The sequence below is a fragment of the Phyllobates terribilis genome, unplaced genomic scaffold (genome assembly GCF_046119375.1).
Source record: "Phyllobates terribilis strain yellow unplaced genomic scaffold, ASM4611937v1 Scaffold_69__1_contigs__length_7402412, whole genome shotgun sequence".
In the NCBI taxonomy this organism is placed as follows: Eukaryota; Metazoa; Chordata; class Amphibia; order Anura; family Dendrobatidae; genus Phyllobates; species Phyllobates terribilis.
This window is the reverse complement of record NW_027362829.1, coordinates 2,407,338-2,429,391: the sequence shown is the minus strand read 5'-3', so window position 1 is coordinate 2,429,391 and position 22,054 is coordinate 2,407,338. Positions and strand designations below refer to the sequence as shown.

General features: G+C 42.2%; 1 non-coding gene and 1 pseudogene across 1 annotated transcript; both read left to right on the top strand.

Annotated features, from left to right (window-relative positions):
- The first annotated feature begins 4,359 nt into the window (after positions 1-4,359).
- Positions 4,360-22,054, top strand: part of LOC141194355 (uncharacterized) — a 30,400-nt pseudogene continuing 12,705 nt past the window's right edge.
- Positions 8,393-8,511, top strand: LOC141194371 (U5 spliceosomal RNA). The gene has a single exon (XR_012267099.1). It is a non-coding gene; the product is annotated as a U5 spliceosomal RNA (small nuclear RNA).

The window sequence follows — 22,054 nt, the reverse complement described above, 5'->3', positions numbered from 1 at the left end:
AATATCCTTCACCGGCTTTTACATGGAGCAGGTGTAAAAGATCTTTCCTTGTTGTTGAATATATCTCTCTATCTGCGGCCATGCCCCTGTAAAAAGCCATGGGGGAATGTTCGGGATCCGGGAGACAGTTACACAGAGTATCCGTCTGTACTGGGGTAAATGGGGTATATTTGGGTGGGCTGGTATTGTGGTCCGCTTCCTCCATTTCCTCCATCTTTGTGAGAGGGGGTGGAGGTGGAGGGAAATCAGCATGAGTACTGATTGTTGGGAGATCTTGGAGGTAGGGGAACACTGTGGGAGACCAGATATCGGGTTTGATTAGTTGAGCGGCATAATCAACGAGATCCCTGTCGATGGCCAAGAGTCTTATCTCTCTCAATTTAGTTGGATGCGTGGCGATGTATTGCTTTATAGCCCCGACTATTATTTTGGCCGCGTCTTGTTTTGGATATCCAAAAATACCGGTGGAAATAAATGGCAGGGCTAGGGTTGGGACCGCATGAAGCTGTGATGCGTATGCTATGGTGTTTTGAATTGTTTCTGTAAGCAGGTGTTGTGACCTGGGTACATCCAGGGGATCATATTTTGGTCCCACCGCATGTATAACATACTGACATGATAGCTGTCTCGCTCTTGTAGCCATCACTTCTCCTTCTCTTAACGGACCGTGGACACGGATGTAATCGTTGGATGTAATTTGTATTGTAGGTCCCCCAATACAACATATTTCTGCAGCTAGCCCCCCCCCCCCATGCTGTAGTTTTGCATTTGCTGCGCTTACAATGATCCCAACTTGCTGTTGCGGTATACTCCCCATGCCTATTCTCAGTATAGTGGAAAATTCCAAAGGACCATTCAGCAAAACAAACGCCACCTCCTGGTACTCGTGTCCATGTTCTATTTCCCCAGTTCGGGAGAGGGTGAATAGGGTAGAGTTCGCAGGTCCCTGGGTCTCCCCGAATGGAGTGTGGACCATGGCGGGAGCAGGTGGGGCAATGGTTTATAATACCCGCCATCAGCGTTAAGTAATGGGAAGGTTGGTGCTACAACACTGGGTCTGCGTGTTCCACAATTATAATACGTCTCGCACCATCCCGGATTGGTGACCCAACACACTTTACAAAGCCTGCCTTCTGGGTTATATGGTGGTGGCTGGCCACCAGTGGGAAGTGCAGGGTATTTAATCTCCTTAGGTATAAATTGCTCAGTTTCCGGATTCAGAATCTGGGGTACAGCTACATTTGTGGGGGTAGGGGATGCTTCTTTAGGGGCTTCAGATTCAGTTTGTGGACACATAAGTTGGGAAGGGGAATCTACTTCCTCCTCTACCTTTTCCCCATCAGCTTCATTTTGTAGCACAAAACAGCCAGTCTTTGTTACAGTGCTAGATAATTTTACTTTCTTGACATAAAGATAATTGAAATAACCAGGCTCCTCCTCTATTTCAACATATCCATCACCACAAATCTCATGTGCAACTTTCTTAAACTTTTCAGCATCTTCCAACAATCCACAGTCAACTAGTCTTCCCCTTTTCTGCCGGATTCCTTCGTCCCACAATGTAGGCTGAAGTCTCCCCTCCACGGGATAGTTTAACAACTTAAACACTTTTGGTGCATTCTTAAATGATCTTTTCCCCTCTCGACCGACCATGATAGTCATCACATCCTCTCCCTCCTGAGGGGGAGACACTTTCTTTCTGCTCCACGTAAACATTGATTAATCACTGCACTGCTGTCTTTCGACTGACAAAGATCCTTGATTTGTGCACAGTATGAGTCCGGCCGACCTCAACTGTTCCACTGACTCGCCCCTCCCTTCGGGGAAGTCACATACGGTACTAGGTGAATGGAGGAGAGCTCGCGTCTGCAGCCCTCCGGACACTCGATATACTTATATCTGTGTGCGTGTCCTACCCAATATTCGATCACCTGCCGCGACTGATACTAATAGTGTTCAGTCTCCTAAGAATCTTTGTCAGAAGTTAAGGAAGATTCATACAATATTCACTTGTCAATCCGAGGTGGTACTGCTTTAAAAGTTATCAATATCAGACCCCTAATGGGACTACACCCCTATAGTCTCAACTTTGACTATATCCAACCAAGACATCCGGAGATACTGCAAACAACCACGCACCACGTGGAAACCACGCCAAACGGTCAGTATCACTAGTAAAGAACTCGGGCACTTACCGTGGCTTTTGTGGGGGATGATCAGTCCCAATTCCAGTGGGGGAGGCCGAAAGCAAGTCTCTCTTTGTGGATGTCCAGAGGTGGTGGGGCGTCCCTGGTTAGGGATCCGAGTCACGGCACCAAGCTGTTGAGGGAGGGCAGCAATGACCCTTCATGGTTGACCAAGTGAGTGTCAAATTATTATGTTACAAGGTTGATGTAAAGGACATATCGATATTCATGCTATAGTTACTTCATTTTGTGCTTGCTTCTAAAATGATGTTATTATTACACCTTGCATAGCATACATTATTTCATTCTTTTCTCCTGCTTCACATGCAATTTTCTCACAAGAATCTTTTCTCTCAAGAACATTCTATGAAACACCCTGCTCCTGTTATCTAACTAGTCTGAGCCGGGATGTATAACCTTGTAACTTTCCATCATGTGCCGAACTAACGATAATATGACTATATGTGTGTTTCTGTAATAATCGTACTAACATTGGTTTAAGCCTGTAGTACGGCTGTAGGTGATTGGCTATTGATATACTCAAAACAATATATAATGCTAAGTAAAATAAATGGAATTAGAGATTCTCCGAACAGGAAACAAATACACAAGCCGGGAGCTGAGCACAGAGGACTGAACCAGAGGAGAACAAGGCTGTATCTGGCAGCTTCCGGCAATATGCTTCCAGCTTTAGTAGGGTGTGGTGCTTTCCAGTTGGCTGAAGCAGGGAGCAGATTACTCCAGCTGGACAGCACACACACCCATACTGCCAGACTGGATGGTACTACTGGTCCCAGGCACCCTAATCTTAGTGGCTGGACAGAGCCTGCGCCGCCCAGAGCTTCTGGTTCTGACGTCTCCTCCATCACCAGCGCCGCCTGCAGGATGAATAAGGCGGCTTCTGGTGAGAGAAGCAGACGTCGCAGGAGCAGATCCCAGAGGAGATGGGACCCACCATTTGCAGAAGCCCTAATGTGACCAAATTGCAGAAAACAAGAGCAGTAGAAATCCTCATAAAGGGACACCATTTTGGAAATTATAACCCTCAGTGAAATAATCTATAGGAGTAGTGACTATTTTGACTCCACAGGCACTTTCCGGAAATTAGCACGCAGTGGATGTTGGAGAGTGAAAATTACAAATATATAATTTCATTACCCAACACATAGTGCCCAGATTCTGCTCCAGGAGACACACACCATCAATTAAGTGGGTTCTTCTCACTATAGTAATGTCAAGTAAATGGATGCTAAATGTGTTTTGGGCACACTGCAAGGCTTTGAAGTGAGGGTGAGATTTGACTTTGGGAGAGCGGATATTGCTGGATTGGTTTATGGAAGCCATGTTGCTTTTCAAAAGCCTTTGAGCCACTAATAATGTGGAAACCTCTGGTTTTCTATTGACAGATGATGGACCTGAGTGGGGACTTGTTTTTTGTGAGATGAGTAGAAGTTTTTATTGGTATTATTTTTGCCTACATAACATTGCTTGGTGGCTTTTTATTCCATATTTGGGAGGCAGAATTAACAAACAGTTGAACACTACGATCCACTGGTTCATCCTATGAGGTTTTTTATTAGACTGTGAACTGTTATTGTCTTGGTGAATAATGACGGCTAACATAGGACAAAAAAAAAATCACAGAAAAAGATACAGCCTTACTAACTCCAAATCATATAACAAATGCACTGGCAGGATGCCGCAGACCCCCATGATAAAGGTGGGGGGGGCAGCGCAGGTGAAAAATACTGATGAAGCAACCACTCACAAACCTACCAATTCATGGAGGGGGTGGTTGCCTAGTATTAAAGATGCACACAGATGAAGCTTGCATAGGACGCCAGTCACACAGGTAGGTGTGATGCAGTGTCTGGCTTAGGATAGTGATGATGCCCATACTATTAGATCAGGAGGGCTGCCCAGCACTATATAAGTGCACCCCACATGGACAGACACCCCAGTACACCCAACCAACACTAAATTGCTAATGCATTTGTTATCTGATTTATGTTGGTAAGGCTGATTTTTCTCTGTGATGTTTTCTTGGTAGATAATGATACTTTTACATAAAGTACATTTTTATGGAGAGTTTAATTAGAAATATTCAACATTATAAATTTTAAGGATATGTTATTCATAAATAATAATTTGTTTTATTCTTGGCAGGTGACTGTACCAGGAGATCAGAGGGACAGCTGACATCTTCAATTTTTAAATCAAATGATCTTGAGATCCCCCAAGATGCAATTGAAGTGAATGCCATTACTCCAGATATACCATCATCCCTTCACAGCAAAGATCTGTCATCTCATCATTTGAAACAGGTCCTGTCTTCTAATTCATTACCGACTACTAAGGAAAATCAAAGTCACAAAATAAGCATTAAAAAAGAAATTGCTCCTAAAACAAAGAAGCAATTTTCATGTTCAGAATATGGAAAAAGTTTTTCCCTCGAAAAGTCTTTTCTTGGGCTGTGTGCCCACTTTGCGTTTTCCAAGTGATTATGCTGCGAAATTTCCTCAGCATAAACGCTTGGGAAACCCTTGGTAATCCGCCCCCTAGGGTCCCCAATGACAAGTCGCAATGTCAATGCCCATGCTGCGGATTTTTCCGCAGCGTTTATGCTGCGCTCAAAAATCCGCAGCATGTCCATTAATTTTGCGGAAACGCGGCGTAATCGCTGCCATTGACTTGCATTGAAACGCATAATATCCGTGTCAGTACATTTGTACACACGGATATTATGCGTTTCTATGTGCGGATGGTACCCAAGTCTGGAGGAGAGGAGACTCTCATCCAGACCTGGGTACCATAGAAACTGTAAAAAAAAGAATTTAAAACAAAAAATAAAGTTCATACTCACCTTCCGATGTCCTCCCGGTGTTTTGTCTGCTCCGTCCGGTCTCTTGCAATGCTCGCGCTGTTGTGAAGAACCTGCCATGACGTCAGAGTCATGTGACCCATCACATGGCTCAATGACATCACCGCAGGTCCTTCACAACAGCGTGAGCCGCCCAACACACCGGACGCAGCGGAGATAACACCGGGAGGACATCGGAAGGTGAGTATAAACTTAATTTTTTTATTTTTTAACATTCTTATTCTTTTTTTTAACTAACTTGGTCACACTACTATAAATCCATGCCGGTTGCATGGATTTATATAGTGTGAACAAGTTGTCAAGCACTTTTCCAAGTGATGCTAAAATCGCTCGGAAAAGCTCTTGATAACCCGCATGCAGAAATGCATGCAAAGACGCTTAACAAACGCTTCTACCCGGCGGGATAAACGCATGTAAAAAACGCATGCGTTTTTCCTGCCAGGGAGAAGCGTAAAAAATATGCAGCATTTCTGCATCGTGGGCACATAGCCTTAAACATAAAATCATTTACACAGCAGAAAATAGATTTTTTTGTTTCAAGTGTGGGAAATTTTTTAACCAGAAATCAAATCTTGTTAATCACCAGAGAAGTCACACAGAGGAGAAGCCATTTTCTTGTTCAGAATGTGGAAAATGTTTTACAGAGAAATCAAGTTTAATCAAACATCAGAGAAATCACACAGGGGAGATGCCTTTTTCCTGTTCAGAATGTGGAAAATGTTTTAGCCGGAAATCAGGTTTGGTTAAGCACAAGAGATCTAATGTGATAGAAGATTACAGTCCGGGGAAGACGGGAAACATTCATATAGACGACCGGTGGAGATGTAGTCAGTGAAGAACTCTGGCTAAATATGTTTGTAGAGCCATAGTAGAAGATGAAGATGTTGTCCTCCTCATGAAGTAGTTATTTCTCATGTCACATGTAATGAATATCTCCTGCAGTATTGCTAATGCTGATTGCAGTGTCGGTAAATGAGACGAGAATTAGCTTTATGGAAGATGAGTCTTTGAGAAATGTGTTCAGCTACAGACTCCGAGGAAGAAACTGCTTGTTGTCTGTGGCCTAAAATATATAGGTTTTATTAGTAGATGTAAAGAAGAAAACTAAATACTGTAAAATAATATATCTCCTCATATGTTTCCCCTTATTATCTCCAGTAATTGTATTATGACGCAGGATTTTTATGATGTTACATAGGCTCATCATCTTCTCATTCAGGTCCCTACAATATTAGATCCTCTCAGTGAAGATCTTCTATTTAAGAGAATTTTCCTAATGGACCCATCAAAGATGGATTTGGATAGAGACAAGATGGCGGAGAGGATATTACAACTCACCCTAGAGATCCTCTTCCATCTTACTGGAGAGGTGAGAGATTCTGATGACGTCACATTACACCATTCTTATCTATGGGAGTAACAGATGGACAGAACTGGAGAGGTGAGGACTCTGGAAATGTCTGGAGGGAGATTTATTTATATGTCTTTCCATAACCAGGATTACATATTAGTGAAGACCTCTAGTGAGCGCTGTCAGGTCCATGTGTCTGAGGGATGGGGAAGACCCCTGAGCCCAATCACAGGGCCTCCATCTCACCCCTTCATACATGAGGACATCAATGACCGGAAGATCGTAGAACTCACCTACAAGATGATTGAGCTGCTGACTGGAGAGGTGACAGTGCTGGGAATACTGGGATATTATACAGTAACCCAATGAAGGATCGGGGGGATGACTATATCATTGTATGTGTCAGGTTCCTATAAGATGTGAGGATGTCACTGTCTATTTCTCCATGGAGGAGTGGGAGTATTTAGAAGGACATAAAGATTTGTACAAGGACGTCATGATGGAGGTTCCCCAGCCCCTCACATCACCAGGTAATAGACAGGACTAAATACACACAGCCTATAATTATCTGTATGTAAAGAATAAATTCAGTCCCTGTATGTGTTTCTTCCAGATCTATCCAGTAAGAGGACAACACCAGAGAGATGTCCCCGTCCTCTTCTTCCACAGGACTGTAAACAAGAAGATCCCAGTGTTCCTCAGGATCATCAGGTAGATGGAGAGAAGGTGTCATGAGATCTCCCCTATGATGTGTAGACGGCTGTGAAGGTCTTGTGCTCAGTCTTGTTTTATCCACCAGTATTATGTGTTTTCCTTTTGTGTAATGAGAACGGTGGAGATGGCAGGATTAGAGCTGATCATAGATGGGACTTCTCATCTGTCTGTGACTTTTACAATATTTGTTTCAGGGTGAAAATCTGACCCATATTAATACTACAGAGACATATGTGAGGGGTGATGAGCGGTGTAAAGAGGAGATTCCTACATGTGACTACCCAGGTGAGTAGTAACCACTAAATGCAGAGAAGTCACAGATTCTTCTCTGTCACCGGCTGTGGCTGCTTTATCGGTGGTGTAGTCCGGCCATATCACAATCGTGTGATCACCATTTTGCCTCTAGACCACAACATTCTCCTTCACCAAAAACTGTTCAAATGATTTTGGGCATTTAAAAGCCTTTTCCATAGAACTTACAACCTGGAGGATCCACCTCCCCCCTGTGATTAGGAGACGTTACCTGCCCAGATCTGTAAATCACAAAGCCAGAAAATCACTTGAAGAAAAATATAATGATGGGTCTGTAAGAGAAAGCGGAGGGTAATGATGCTGTTGGTTTCCTAGGACCCTGATATCTTATTGGATGAATCTACCTTCTCTCCCTTCTGTGCTGCTGAATGTCCTCATATGGTCCCTACAAGACCAGGTCTAGTCTTTCTGGCCAAACTTCACTTTTATGATCGACAACATTAAATGTGCAGTGAGACCAAGTGTGAATTTTGTACAATAACAACAGAGTTTCCCTTTATCTTGACTTTTCAGTTTCTTTTAAAACCAACTAACTTCAAACCAGATTGTGATAAACTAAACAAAAAAAACAAACATTACACTTGTGCCATGATATATCTCTAAGCTAAATTTAAGACACCTCAGCTCTGCACTATTATAAAAAGTTCTCTTTGAATGTCTAATATTTCTTCTTGAAACTCATCTGACAGAAAATATTGTCCCTTACGATAGTTTAGATTCCCAAGAGCCCCCGAGCCCCATACTCCAATTACCCCAGAGAGGTTTCACCACTAGTTACTCACTACTTACTGATGGAGACTGTTGAGTTTGATCATTTCAGTAGATGTGTTATTGTCTATACTCACAGTTTTGCCTATAGTAGTTAGTGCCCAAAATACTCTGATTTAACCCCTTCCTGCAGCCAGTTTTGTGTTCCTATCTGGGCCCATTTTTCAAATCTATGGAAAAATACTCTGGCTTCTCTTCAGAACGTAAAAATCTTTTGCCTTTTACTAAAGATTTCCATGGAGAGGAGCAAAACTGAGTTTTGTGAAGATATTTTTTCTATTTTTTTTTTTTTAAACACAAATTGAGAGATTACGGGGAATTTTACTTTGATTTTACAGAATGTCTGCAAAACTGCTGAATGGTTTGTGGTATCGGGGTATTTATTTTCTGGGCTTTGACTGAATGCTTCATCTGCTCCCCCAAACCCGCTATGTGATTAAACCACTAAACCTGTTAAAGAGGTTATGTACGGTTGTCCTGAGGAAGGAGTCGGTGGTCTCTGAAACGCGTAGACAATAAACCTACATTTTTATCCATACTAATGGTTTGTCGTGACTCCAGAGGACGCAGAAACAACGTCCTTTCCCAGCACCTATCTCTGACATTTTTCAAATCTGACGTGTGTCACTTTATGTGGTGAAAAGTGTTGGAACTCTTCACAAAGGATAATAGGAAACAAATGGACCTTACAAATAATTTTCCATCTTCTCTTGAATCTGACAATACCCTATATATGGTTGTACACTACTGTCTGGGCACATGGCAGGTTAAGAAGGGAAGGAGCGCCATTTAGCTATTTGAATGCAGATTTTGCTGGGATAGTTTGCAGACACAATGTATTGGGGAAACTGTTCATGGTCACCTGGCAGCTCAAAAGTTGGCTACCACAAACAGGCTTGGCACTATCTACTCCATTTTCCAGATCCCAGGGTTTGCCTTGCTCATCATCTTTTAACCCCTCTACATGGATTTGGACTTAGACAGAGACCCCCTAAGCTTGGGCCACAGTGTTACCTAATGTTCTGTGGTGTGAGATGGCAAGAAGAATAGTCAGATAGCCGGGTCAGAACATGGAGGTCAGAGAAAATACAAAATCACACAAGAGTAGTCAGTAAACGGGCCGAGGTCACAACAGGACACAAATACACAAACCGGGAGCTGAGCACAGAGGACTGAACCAGAGAACAAGGCTGTATCTGGCAGCTTCCGGCAATATGCTTCCAGCTTTAGTAGGGTGCGGCGCTTTCCAAATGGCTGAAGCAGGGAGCAGATTACTCCAGCTGGACAGCACACACACTCATACTGCCAGACAGGATGATACTACAGGTCCCAGGCACCCTAATCTTAGTGGCTGCGCAGAGCCTGTGCCGCCCAGAGCTTCTGGTTCTGACGTCTCCTCCATCACCAGCGCCACCTGCAGGATGAATAAGGTGGCTCCTGGTTACAGAAGCAGACGTCGCAGGAGCAGATCCCAGAGGAGATAGGATACACCATTTGCAAAAGCCCTAATGTGACCAAAATGCAGAAAACCAGAGCAGTAGAAATCCCCATAAAGTGACCCCATTTTGGAAATTATAACCCTCAGTGAAATAATCTATAGGAGTAGTGAGTATTTTGACTCCACAGGCACTTTCTGGAAATTAGCACACAGTGGATGTTGGAGAGTGAAAATTACAAATATATAATTTCATTACCCAACACACAGTGTCCAGATTGTGCTCCAGGAGACACACACCGTAAATTAAGTGGGTTCTTCTCACTATAGTAATGTCAAATTCATGGATGCTAAATGTGGTTTGGGCACACTGCAAGCCTCAGAAGCGAGGGGGAGATTTGACTTTGGGAGAGTGGATATTGCTGGATTGGTTTATGGAAGCCATGTTGCTTTTCAAAAGCCTTTGAGCCACTAATAATGTGGAAACCTCTGGTTTTCCATTGACAGATGATGGACCTGAGTGGGGACTTGTTTTTTGTGAGATGAGTAGAAGTTTCTATTGACATTATTTTTGCCTACATAACATTGTTTGGTGGCTTTTTATTCCATATTTTGGAGGCAGACTGAACAAACAGTTGAACATTACGACCCACTGGTTCATCCTATGAGGTTTTCTATTAGACTGTGAACTGTTATTGTCTTGGTGAATAATGACGGCTAACATAGGGCAAAATTTAAAAAAAAATCACAGAAAAAGATACAGCCTTACTAATACCAATAATCGTACCAATTCATGGAGGGGGTGGTTGCCTAGTATTAAAGATGCACACAGATGAAGCTTGCATAGGACTCCAGTCACACAGGTAGGTTTGATGCACCGTGTCTGGCTTAGGATACTGATGATGTCCATACTGGGTAGGAAGGCTGCCCAGCACTATATAAGTGCACCACACATGGACAGACACCCCAGTACACCCAACCAACACTAAAATGCTAATGCATTTGTTATCTGATTTGGTGTTGGTAAGGCTGATTTTTTTCTGTGATGTTTTCTTGGTAGATAATGATACTTTTACATAAAGTACATTTTTACAGAGAGTTTAAGTATAAATATTCAACAATATAAATTTTAAGGATATGTTATTCATAAATAATAATTGGTTTTATCCTTGGCAGATGACTGTACCAGGAGATCAGAGGGACAGCTGACATCTTCAATTTTTAAACCAGATGATCTTGAGATCACACAAGATACAACTGAAAAGAATGCTATTACTCCAGATATCCCATCATCCCTTCACCGCAAAGATCTGTCATCTGATCCTTTGAAACTGGTCCTGTCTTCTGATTCATTACCAACTACTAAGGAAAATCAAAGTCACAAAATAAGCAATAAAAAAGAAATTGCTCCTAAAACAAAGAAGCCATTTTCATGTTCAGAAAGTGGAAAATGTTTTACAGAGAAATCAAGTTTAATCAGACATCAGATAACTCACACAGTGGAGAAGCCTTTTTCCTGTTCAGAATGTGGAAAATGTTTTAGCCGGCAATCAATTTTGGTTGCGCACAAGAGAATTCACACTGGGGAAAAGCCTTTTTCCTGTTCAGAATGTGGGAAATGTTTTTTCCAGAAAGCGCATCTTGATAGACATCAGAGAACCCACACAGGGGAGAAGCCTTTTTCCTGTTCAGAATGTGGGAAATGTTTTAACCAGAAATCAGATTTGGTTGAGCACCAGAGAACTCACACAGGGGAGAAGCCGTTTTGCTGTTCAGAATGTGGAAAATGTTTTAGCCGGAAATCAGTTTTGGTTGAGCACAAGAGAACTCACACAGCGGAGAAGCCTTTTTCCTGTTCAGAATGTGAGAAATGTTTTAACCAGAAATCAGATTTGGTTGAACACCAGAGAACTCACACAGGGGAGAAGCCTTTTTGCTGTTCAGAATGTGGAAAATGTTTTAGCTGGAAATCAGGTTTGGTTATACACAAGAGAACTCACACAGGGGAGAAGCCTTTTTCCTGTTCAGAATGTGGAAAATGTTTTAGCCGGAAATCAGGTTTGGTTAAGCACAAGAGAACTCACACAGGGGAGAAGCCTTTTTCCTGTTCAGAATGTGGAAAATGTTTTAGCTGGAAATCAGATTTGGTTATACACCAGAGAACTCACACAGGGGAGAAGCCTGTTTCCTGTTCAGAATGTGAGAAATGTTTTAACCAGAAATCAGAGTTGGTTAAGCACCAGAGAATTCACACAGGGGAGAAACCTTTTTGCTGTTCAGAATGTGGAAAATGTTTTAGCTGGAAATCAGATTTGGTTATACACCAGAGAACTCACACAGGGGAGAAGCCTTTTTTCTGTTCAGAATGTGGAAAATATTTTTGCTGGAAATCAGGTTTTGTTACGCACAAAAGAATTCACACAGGGGAGAAGCCTTTTTCCTGTACAGAATGTGGGAAATGTTTTAACCAGAAATCAGATTTGGTTAAGCACCAGAGAACTCATACAGGGGAGAAGCCTTTTTCCTGTTCAGAATGTGGAAAATGTTTTAGCCAGAAATCAGTTTTGGTTGAGCACAAGAGAATTCACACAGGGGAGAAGCCTTTTTGCTGATCAGAATGTGGGAAATGTTTTAGCCGGAAATCAGATTTGGTTATACACCAGAGAAATCACACAGGGAAGAAGCATTTTTCATGTTTGGAATGTGGGAAATGTTTTAACCAAAGATCAGCTTTAGTAATACACCAGAGAAATCATACAGGGGAGAAGCCTTTTTCATTTTTAACCAAAAATTGTATCTTCATAAAGGGGTTGTCTACTACTAGGACAACTCCTTCTCATTCCTCATGTTTAGCCTTGTTAAAATAAAAACACTGATACGCACTTCCTGTTCTGGCGCCGTTCCATTGGTGTCACAACTTGCTTTTCCGTAAGGATCACACAAGATTGTTGCATCACACAATCCTGCTGCCAATCAACTTCACCTTCAGACGTATTGTACATCAACAGGAAGGACATGGCATGGACATAGCACCAAGAGAACGCACACACTGAAAGAACTCTCTTCAGACCGTGTTCTTGGGGGAATTATAAGCAATTTACAGCCTCAAACATGACTTTCGATATGGGAAAGAAAGAAGAGATCAGAGGTTAATCTGAGGTCCTCCACCTCTGTCAGCATGTCTGGTATGCAGCGTTTCTTATGGAAGGTCTTATCTTCCTGCTCCGGAGCTATTACTGCCTCACCTCAGCGTGGTAAAAGAAGCAGTCTTAACCCTCATGATGCCAGACAGCTCCGGACTGTAAGTCCTGCACCAACTTCTCTCTTAATGTAGGCCTCACAAGAAAACAGCTCCACAAGTCTCCCTGTACTCTCACCAAAGCCCCCATGCTGAGCAGTGCTTGCTTCACAGGGACATTTACCCCCCAGCCACAGGTTATTCTGATATGGGGAACAACATAACTGATTTGTATATCAGATTGTGTCTATCCCTACTAAAGAAGATATGGAGCAATATATTCAGAGGCTGGAGACCACATACAATACTGAAATACGTCCCCTCACTACTATCCTGTCACAGCTTACTGACAAGGTACAGAGATTAGAGGATAATGTCGTCCAAGTTAGAGGCCATCATAATGCTCAGAAACTAACACTGGATCGTCACAGCCAGTAAATAAACCACGTGTTTAATATGGTTGATGATCAAGAAAATCACAATAATATCTGGATAAGGGGTATACCTGAAAGCATCAATGCACAAGTGATTATGCCAACACTGCGATCATTATTCATAATATCCTTGGTGACCCTATTGATAAGAAGCTGGAGATTTATAAGGCGCACCGTACAATAGGCAATCATGGCCCAGATCTTGAGCATCCAAGGGACATTATCTCTCGCATACATTTTTTCAATGTAAAAGAGGCCATTGTGAGGAAAGCAGAGGAGTTGGGTCCTGGTGATTTCAATGGAAAACGCATATAATTGCTCACAGATCTATCCTGAATGACACTTGCTAAAAGAAGGGTATTGAAACCACTACTTGATGCCATCCGGGAAAATGGCCTGATGTACTCTTGGGGGTATCCATTCCAGCTGTATATTTTCAAAGATCCAAGCAACATGAGACCTATTTGTGATGCCCTGGACATTCCATATATCTGACTGGCCACCTGCTCCACCATTGCCACAGAGAGTTCCAGCACATCACAGAAGGTGTTCAATGGATCAGGAACTTGATGGTGATGCTGCCAGATGGGAAAGGAACCTGCCAATCATATGAGCTCCTGAAATGAATCTAGTCTTCCCTGATGAGAGACAGTTTGCCGATGCTTACTTATTTCTTTAAGCATATAATTAGATACATCTACATAGAGCATTAGGTGCCACTCTTCCACTATATAGAATGTCTAAGTTCATATAAGATCTTAGACCGGCATATAAGTTGAGTTCACATGATACTACTGTAATATCAGGCTGTATTACATTACTTGTTTTATATTCCATGGTTCCACCTAATAGGAATCCTAGAACCGAAAGTTTAACTTACGCCTGTAAAGACAACCCCCAGTTAGGGACTTGCATTGGGATCTGCTTGTTTCGCAATTTCCTACTGTTTTGATATATTCATAATCTATACTTCTTAGACACTGAGAGGTAGACATTACTATCTACCGTCTATAATTCCTCTTTTCTTTTAATCTTTCTCTCTTCCATTCCCCCTTTTTTTCATATAATATGGCACAACTCAAAACTTGTTCATTGAATGTCAGAGGACTTAATGTTCCAGAGAAAGGAGCTCAAGTGTTTTATCGTAGGCATAAACAGCACGTACATTTTCTCTTTTTCAGGATTCACACTTTAGAGGCGATCATATACTGTACCTCAGATTACTAATAGATAGCATTTTTCTGGGGCGCCAAGATGATTAATGTTTTGAAGTCTAAGGTGCTGAGTATAGGCCGCCACAGATCACTGCTGCATACTATTGTAGAAACACTGACACGGAGAGGAGGTATGCGTTAAGATCTCCGTCTACTCCAAAATTTTGACTTTGGAAAACTGCTATCTCCCTAATTGTGACCAAATTAAGACATGCCGTCATTACTTAAACAAACTAAAATATTTTGTGGAGGACCTTATCATCATTGGAGGTGACTTTAATTTTGTCTTGGATCCTTCTTTAGACGCGTCCCTGGGCTGGAGTCACCAATCTAAAACACAATCAAAAGCTTTGCTAAACGTGCTCCGGTCTCAACCGGGCGATGTATGGAGGATACTACATTCAGACGTAAAGGATTATACCTATTATTCTCCTTTACACAATATGCATAGCCATATAGTCCTTTTCTTAATTAGCCGTCACTTGCCTTCATGGCAACCTACATCTCAGGTAGGAATTACTGTATGGTCAGATCATGCTCCTGTATATTGTAATCTGACTATACCTGACTCCACCAAGGCTTCAGATGTTGGAACCTAAATGATAATCTGCTGAAAGACTCACTCTGTGCTCAGACCTTCTTGAGACTATAGACTCCTTCAAATATATGAGCATGATGAAACTGCCTTACCATTTAAATGGGAAGCACTCACATGCGTCCTCAGAGGGATAATAATAAAACATAGATTAAGGCTAAAAAAAAAAGGAGAGAACAGCTAAAGTCTCCCATTTGCTTGAGCGGATTGATCTCCTTGACAAACAACATAAATGATCTGCTTCCCTCCAGGTATATGTAGACCTGCTTTACACTAGAAGGGAGCTAAAGTAGTTTTATGGATGGGGTACTCGCAAATATTGTGTAATTTCAGGGCACCTACTTATGGAAGGAACCAAGTGGAAGCTTCCATTCTCGGTACTAGATATGGGGCCTCCTTGAGAAAATGACTTAAAATGTCGTACACTAAAGTTAATATATAAGGCGCAGGATAGGGGTAAAAATATTTTGGGAATTGGAAAGTACACAAATTATACTCCTTTATGGCACAACTATAACTTACCAGAGCTACATAAACTAAAAAATGTTAGTGAGTGGGAGGATAGGGGTATATGTTTGGTGTCACAACTCTTGAGGGATGGATTATTCAAGAGGTTAGAACAAATAAAAGCAGATTTTAACCTTCTGCATAGGGTGTTTTATCAATATCTGCAAATACATCTTGCATATAGTACACAACTAAAATAAATGCCATACTGATTGACATCACCCAATAGACACCATTACTACATCGTTGGATACCAAAGGTGTAATATCCCTTATTTATAGGCAGTTACTGGCCCTACATTTGGATAAATATCCTTTGATAGTTGTAACGGATCCAGAGGTGGAACCTCTGAGCTGCAATACAAAGGGGAAGTCCTTGTAAGGAAGCGGGTGACTCCCAGGGAAGGCAGGCAGGAAGTCACAGCAAGTGACGGGGACAGTCTCTGGGTAAGCAGGCAGGTTGTCACGGCAAGTGACGGGGACAGTCTCTGGGTAAGCAGGCAGGTGGTCACGGCAAGTGACGGGGACAGTCTCTGGGTAGATGGCAGGAGGTCACGGCAAGTGACGGGGACAGTCTCTGGGTAGACGGCAGGTACCTTCAACCCAGCGGGCAGATAGACACGGCAGGTACTGGCAGGTGCTTCTGGGTAAGCAGGTGGATAGCCGCGGCAGGTGCTTCCGGATAAGCAGGTGGATAGCCGCGGCAGGTGCTGGCAAGTGCTTCCGGATAAGCAGGTAGATAAACTCAGCGGGTGCTGGCAGGTGCTTCCAGGTAAGCAGGTAGAGAGATACAGCAGATGCCGGCAGGTAGTAGACAGGTGACAGGCAGGAATCAGGCTGGACTAGACAGGCTAGCGGAGGGACCTGAGGGCTGAAGCAGAGGTGAAGACACAGTGTGACAACTGTTGCTCGGGCACCTCCATTTTGGAGGAGGTGCCTTAAATGTGGGAAGTCCTCTGGCCATTGGCCGGGGACTTTTTAGGAAGACGCGCGCCGTCCTTTTAAGAGGGGGGGAGTGCGCGCGCGCGCGCCCTAAGCACTCTGCTGGAGGAGGAACGCGCGCCAGCCACAGCAGGGAACGGAGCGCAGGGAGAAGCCGCGCCAGGAGCCGGGGGGCGAGAGAGACGGTGTCCCTATCTGACATGGGGCAGAGACGCCGCTGCGACGACAGAGACAGGAGCGCTGGAGGGAACCACGTGAGGAGTGCGGAGGTGAGAGGGACGGCGTCCCTGCCTAGCAGAGGGCAGGGACGCCGATGCTACAATAGTTAAGAAATGGGAGGGGGATGAGGGTCCCTTATCTGAGGAGCAATGGGGGAAATACTGGATTTGACACCGAAACTTTCATTGTGAGTCACAAAGATTGTCCCAAATTCTTCTCATTCAGAGAGCATATAGATCCCCAAGTATTTTATTTAAAATTGAAATACAAATGGATGACACATGTCCTAGATGTGGTTAAAATGACGCCCACTTGATGCATATGACGTGGGAATGTGTAAATATTGGCGACTACTGGAAGGGGGTGATCGCTCTTGTACTATCTGTATTTGGGATACAACTTCAGTTGGAACCTAAAATCTGTATCCTAGAACTCCTGGGAGAGGACGTAGATCCAGACTCCCATATGGCAGTAGGTAGCTCAAGAATATTATTCCAAGCCAGATAGTTGTTGGCACTACATTGGATAGACAATTCTCCCCCAACGATAACAGAACTAAAATCCAGGATAAATAACACTCTATGCTTGGAAAGGGGATCTTATATTAAAAGGAACTCTCTTAAGAAATCCATACACATATGGGAGCAATGGTTAATTATCCCAGGTATTACTTCAGAAATACTATACTGGACCATTTGTACATATCCCTGCAGAAAACCAGGAATTTATATCCTTATACCTAAGGTGTCAGCAAATAATAATAATTGTCTCAGTCCACACAATTGTCCCTTTTTAGATACAGTGCTGGCCAAAAGTATTGGCACCCCTGCAATTCTGTCAGATAATACTCAGTTTCTTCCTGAAAATGATTGCAATCACAAATTCTTTGGTATTATTCTCTTCATTTAATTTGTCTTCAATGAAAAAAAACACAAAAAGAATTGTCCTAAAGCCAAATTGGATATAATTCCACACCAAACCTAAAAAAGGGGGTGGACAAAAGTATTGGCACTGTTTGAAAAATCATGTGATGCTTGTCTAATTCGTGTAATTAACAGGACCTGTAACTTACCTGTGGCACCTAACAGGTGTTGGCAATAACTAAATCACACTTGCAGCCAGTTAACATGGATTAAAGTTGACTCAACCTCTGTCCTGTGTCCTTGTGTGTACCACATTGAGCATGGAGAAAAGAAAGAAGACCAAAGAACTGTCTGAGGACTTGAGAAACCAAATTGTGAGGAAGCATGAGCAATCTCAAGGCTACAAGTCCATCTCCAAAGACCTGAATGTGCCCATGGCACTGTGGCTAACCTCCCTCTTTTTCTATTGATGTCCCAATAGGGGAAAAAAAGCAGTGAGATATTTATGTGCAAATGTAAAATTACTGTTCCAAAACCTTGTACTATAGAGCGATATTGGGTTTTATATCATTGTAAACCGGTTCTTGTATTGTTTACTGTTTTTTCTTTCTTTTCTTTTTTTTTTGTCACAAAGTTTGTATAAGAAAAACAAAACGTTGGTCTTTCTTTCTTTTGTTAAATAAAAATGATCTGATTGAAAAAAAGAAAGGAGCGAAGGTCTTTACTAGATCAAACGTATACAAAATATCAAGATCACATGTGAAGGTACTCGTATGAATTCACAGATAAATGTGGTTTCTCATTGACAAGGAAGTTACATCCACGGATGCAAAGGACGTACGGCTCCGGCAAAAATTAAGAGACCACTGAACAGTTTTCTATTGGAAAGCATGGAAAGACTGGTGGAAAGCATGGCAAGACGAATGAAAGCTGTGATTAAAAATCATGGTTAGTCCACCAAATATTGATTTCACATTTAAAACATGAGTAATTTGAGGTCTGAAAGCACTGTGTTTCCTTTTTAGTACTTTGACATTTTACTTTGACACTTTATCATTTGCTGCAAATAAATCCAAAATTTTTAGCTTTGAATTTCGGAGACCTGTTGTCAGTAGTTTATAGACTAAAACAACAATGTACATTTTACTCTATAATATACCTATAAAGAGAAAAATCAGAGAAACTGAAAATTCTGCAGTGGTCTCTTAATTTTTGCCAGAGCTGTATGTATCCAAAACAAAAGGAGCCCCACTGCTATAAATTCATAACCCCACTGACATAGCCGACGCATTTCATTGCTGTTATAGCTCACTACATAATATTCATGGAAAATATATACATTTTCTTGAAACAAAAATTGACAAATATATTATGGACACTGCCTTTCCTTCCTTACAGACCCCTGAGCAGGAGGTACTAGACAAAGCTTTCACTGAACAACAGATAGGACAGGCCAATAAATCATTCCCTATCGGGAAGAGCCCTGGGCCAGATGGATTCAATAATAGATTTTATAACATGTTTGCACCTCTGTTATTACCATTAGTGTTCAATAATATCTCAGAAGACTCCCCCTTTGCCCCCCAATCACTTGAGGCTCACATAACAGTTTTATCAAAGCCTGGAAAAGAACTAAATGCCTGCCCTAATGTTCATCCAATATCATTAATATACGTTAAAATATTCTCTAATATAATTGCATCATGGCTCTCCCACTACTTACCCTCAATTGTTAGCAACGATCAGGTTGGCTTTGTTAAGGATAGAGAAGTGCGTGATAATACAAATAAAACGTTGTTAGTTTCACATGCAAAAAAACAGGGGATCCTAATGTGCCTTGTGTCTGTGGACTCTGAAAAAGTGTTTGACAGAATACACTGGACTTTCTTGAAGAGCACCTTACGAAAAATTGGGTTAGACTCTTTCTTGTTATCTAAAATTCTATCCTTCTACACTGACCCTAAAGCGATAGGGTAAACGGCCTTCTATATGACACATTTTCTATTAAAAATTAGATAAAGCAAGAGTGTCCCTTATCACCTCTCCTATGCACATTGGCGATGGAACATTTCGTGGTAGCATTACATAAAAATCCAGATATTAGTGGAGTTACTATAGACTCACATCACTATAAACTAGCTCTATACGCAGATGACTTGTTGCTCTATTTTGAAACCCAATTATCTAATTTCCTTCTATACTAAATGAATCATTTCCTTCTATACTAAAGGAATTTGAAGAATTTGGCCAAGTAAGCGATTTTAAAGTAAACTACTCTAAATCAGAAGCAATAACATAAGACAACAGCTAATTTTTAACTTTCCCTTTTAAGTGGCAGAAAGACACACCTAAGTACCTCGGTACACAAATTCCAGGGAACATGGATGATCTGTATAGCTTAAATTATATCACTGTTCTTGAATAAACTCTTCAAAATTTAATGAATTATAAATTCAATCCCTTGTCCTGGTTTGGTTGTATTTATGTGATAAAATGGACATTTTGCCAAAACTTCTTTATATATTCCAGACCGTTCCTGTCTGCGTTGCTCAGACCTTTTTCTCCCATCTCGACAACGCTATTAGGTAGTATGGGGAACGCCGAGGTCTAGGATACGTTTTAAAATATTGTGATGTTCCAAAAATAAAGGGGGGTACTAGTATGCCTGATCTAAAAAAATTACCATCAATCTTTGATTCTTATGAGAGCAGTGGACTGGTTCACGTCTGTGGTACATAAGCAATGGGTGAAACTGGAAGGGGACCTCTATCCCTGGATACTCACATCTCTACCTTGGATTGACTAAATACATGTACAAACTAAACAATTACCAATACCCACTCAACACTTTTTGAAAACATGGGATCAAGTCTTAATCTCTTCATCTATACCACGTAGGTTGGGTCCATTAACGCCCTTGTTTGGCAACCCAGATTTTCCCTCTGCTTCAGGTACGGACTCATTTCTAATCTGGGACTGATCTGATGGGGTTAGATTGAGACACGTTCTCATGGGATCAGGCTCTTTTCCTTCCTTTATAGAACTTCGTGGCTCCTTTCCAATTAGGAGTCTATCCTGCCTGGCTTATTTCCAGCTCAGGTCATTTATAAATTCTCACATGTTACTAGTATAAAAGATGAACTCACTCTGTTTGAACCCTTAATCACGCAAGTAGGTCCTTGTACTAAACTTCTATCTTGCATACACAAAGCAACACAAATGGACACCAGCGATGACCCTCTACCCTTTACTGGGGTTGGGAGAAGGAATTGGGTAGTCAAATTTCAGAGAAGGATAAGCAAAAAACATACATAATGCTGGAAATGTCACTGACTGTGGAGACGTCTCCATGTAGCATCTTCACTCCGGATATCACTGTACAGGAGCCGCACAGTTCACACTGTGCATCCACTGAGGCCCCTGATCATGTGACCCCTGACTCCTCCCCTCCTGTGACCTCATCACAGCTCCTGTGCGCACAGAGCAGCCATATATGTGGTGGAGGCTCTGCAGGTGGAGGTATGTGGAGATTCCCCATTACTGGGCGCAGGGGGCATTAACCCCTTCAGCACGGAGACTCTTTTGGGGTCTCTGTGTGGTGCGAACAGTGAGGTAACAGCTGTGGACAGAAGGCGGCTTAGCTGGTTCCCGTCCACATTAGATCCATTCAGACGACTGCAGGATGAAGGACTGAAGCCCAGAGAAGTCCTCACACAACGCCATTATTCCTCTCCTAGTTCCAGCACAGTAATGTAGATACTACTGATAACCGTCCACATATTCTCTTTATACCCTCCGGTACGATGGATTTGGCCTCAGTGTCCAGGAAGCTTCACGGTTCAGCAATGCTCCTCTGCCATCTTCCCTCCACCTGAACGATTTACCCTTTCAATGCCACAAAACCGAAAGTTCTTTCAGTCACCATTGTGTTCTCTTAGGAAATGTGTGGAAACGTTGGAGGGGTTAATGGCCACGGGATTAGTGGGGTCTCCTATGTGCTCATTAATTCTCTGCCTTATTTACCGGAGGAGCAGCCGACATATCTGACATTACATCCCCGACACTGAATACAATATACCATAAATTCTCTGCTGCAGGTGATACATTGTGTAATGAAATGTTTTATTTAATGTGATTAAATCTATTTCTTGTGTTTGGCATATTTACATGGTGGACATTTATCAATGCCACATTTGTGAAAACCCAGAGGTGTAAGCCAGGTTCTCGTTATGTGTTTCTCTTACGATTAATTTAGGAGACAGGAGTTGTGAAAGGGTCGGGGCCGAGAACAAACATCCATCTCATAAAACCATCAGACCACCATCTTGTGAGAAACGGAGTCAGCTGCAGATTCCGAGGAAGAAACTGCTTGTTTTCTGTGGCCTAAAATATATAG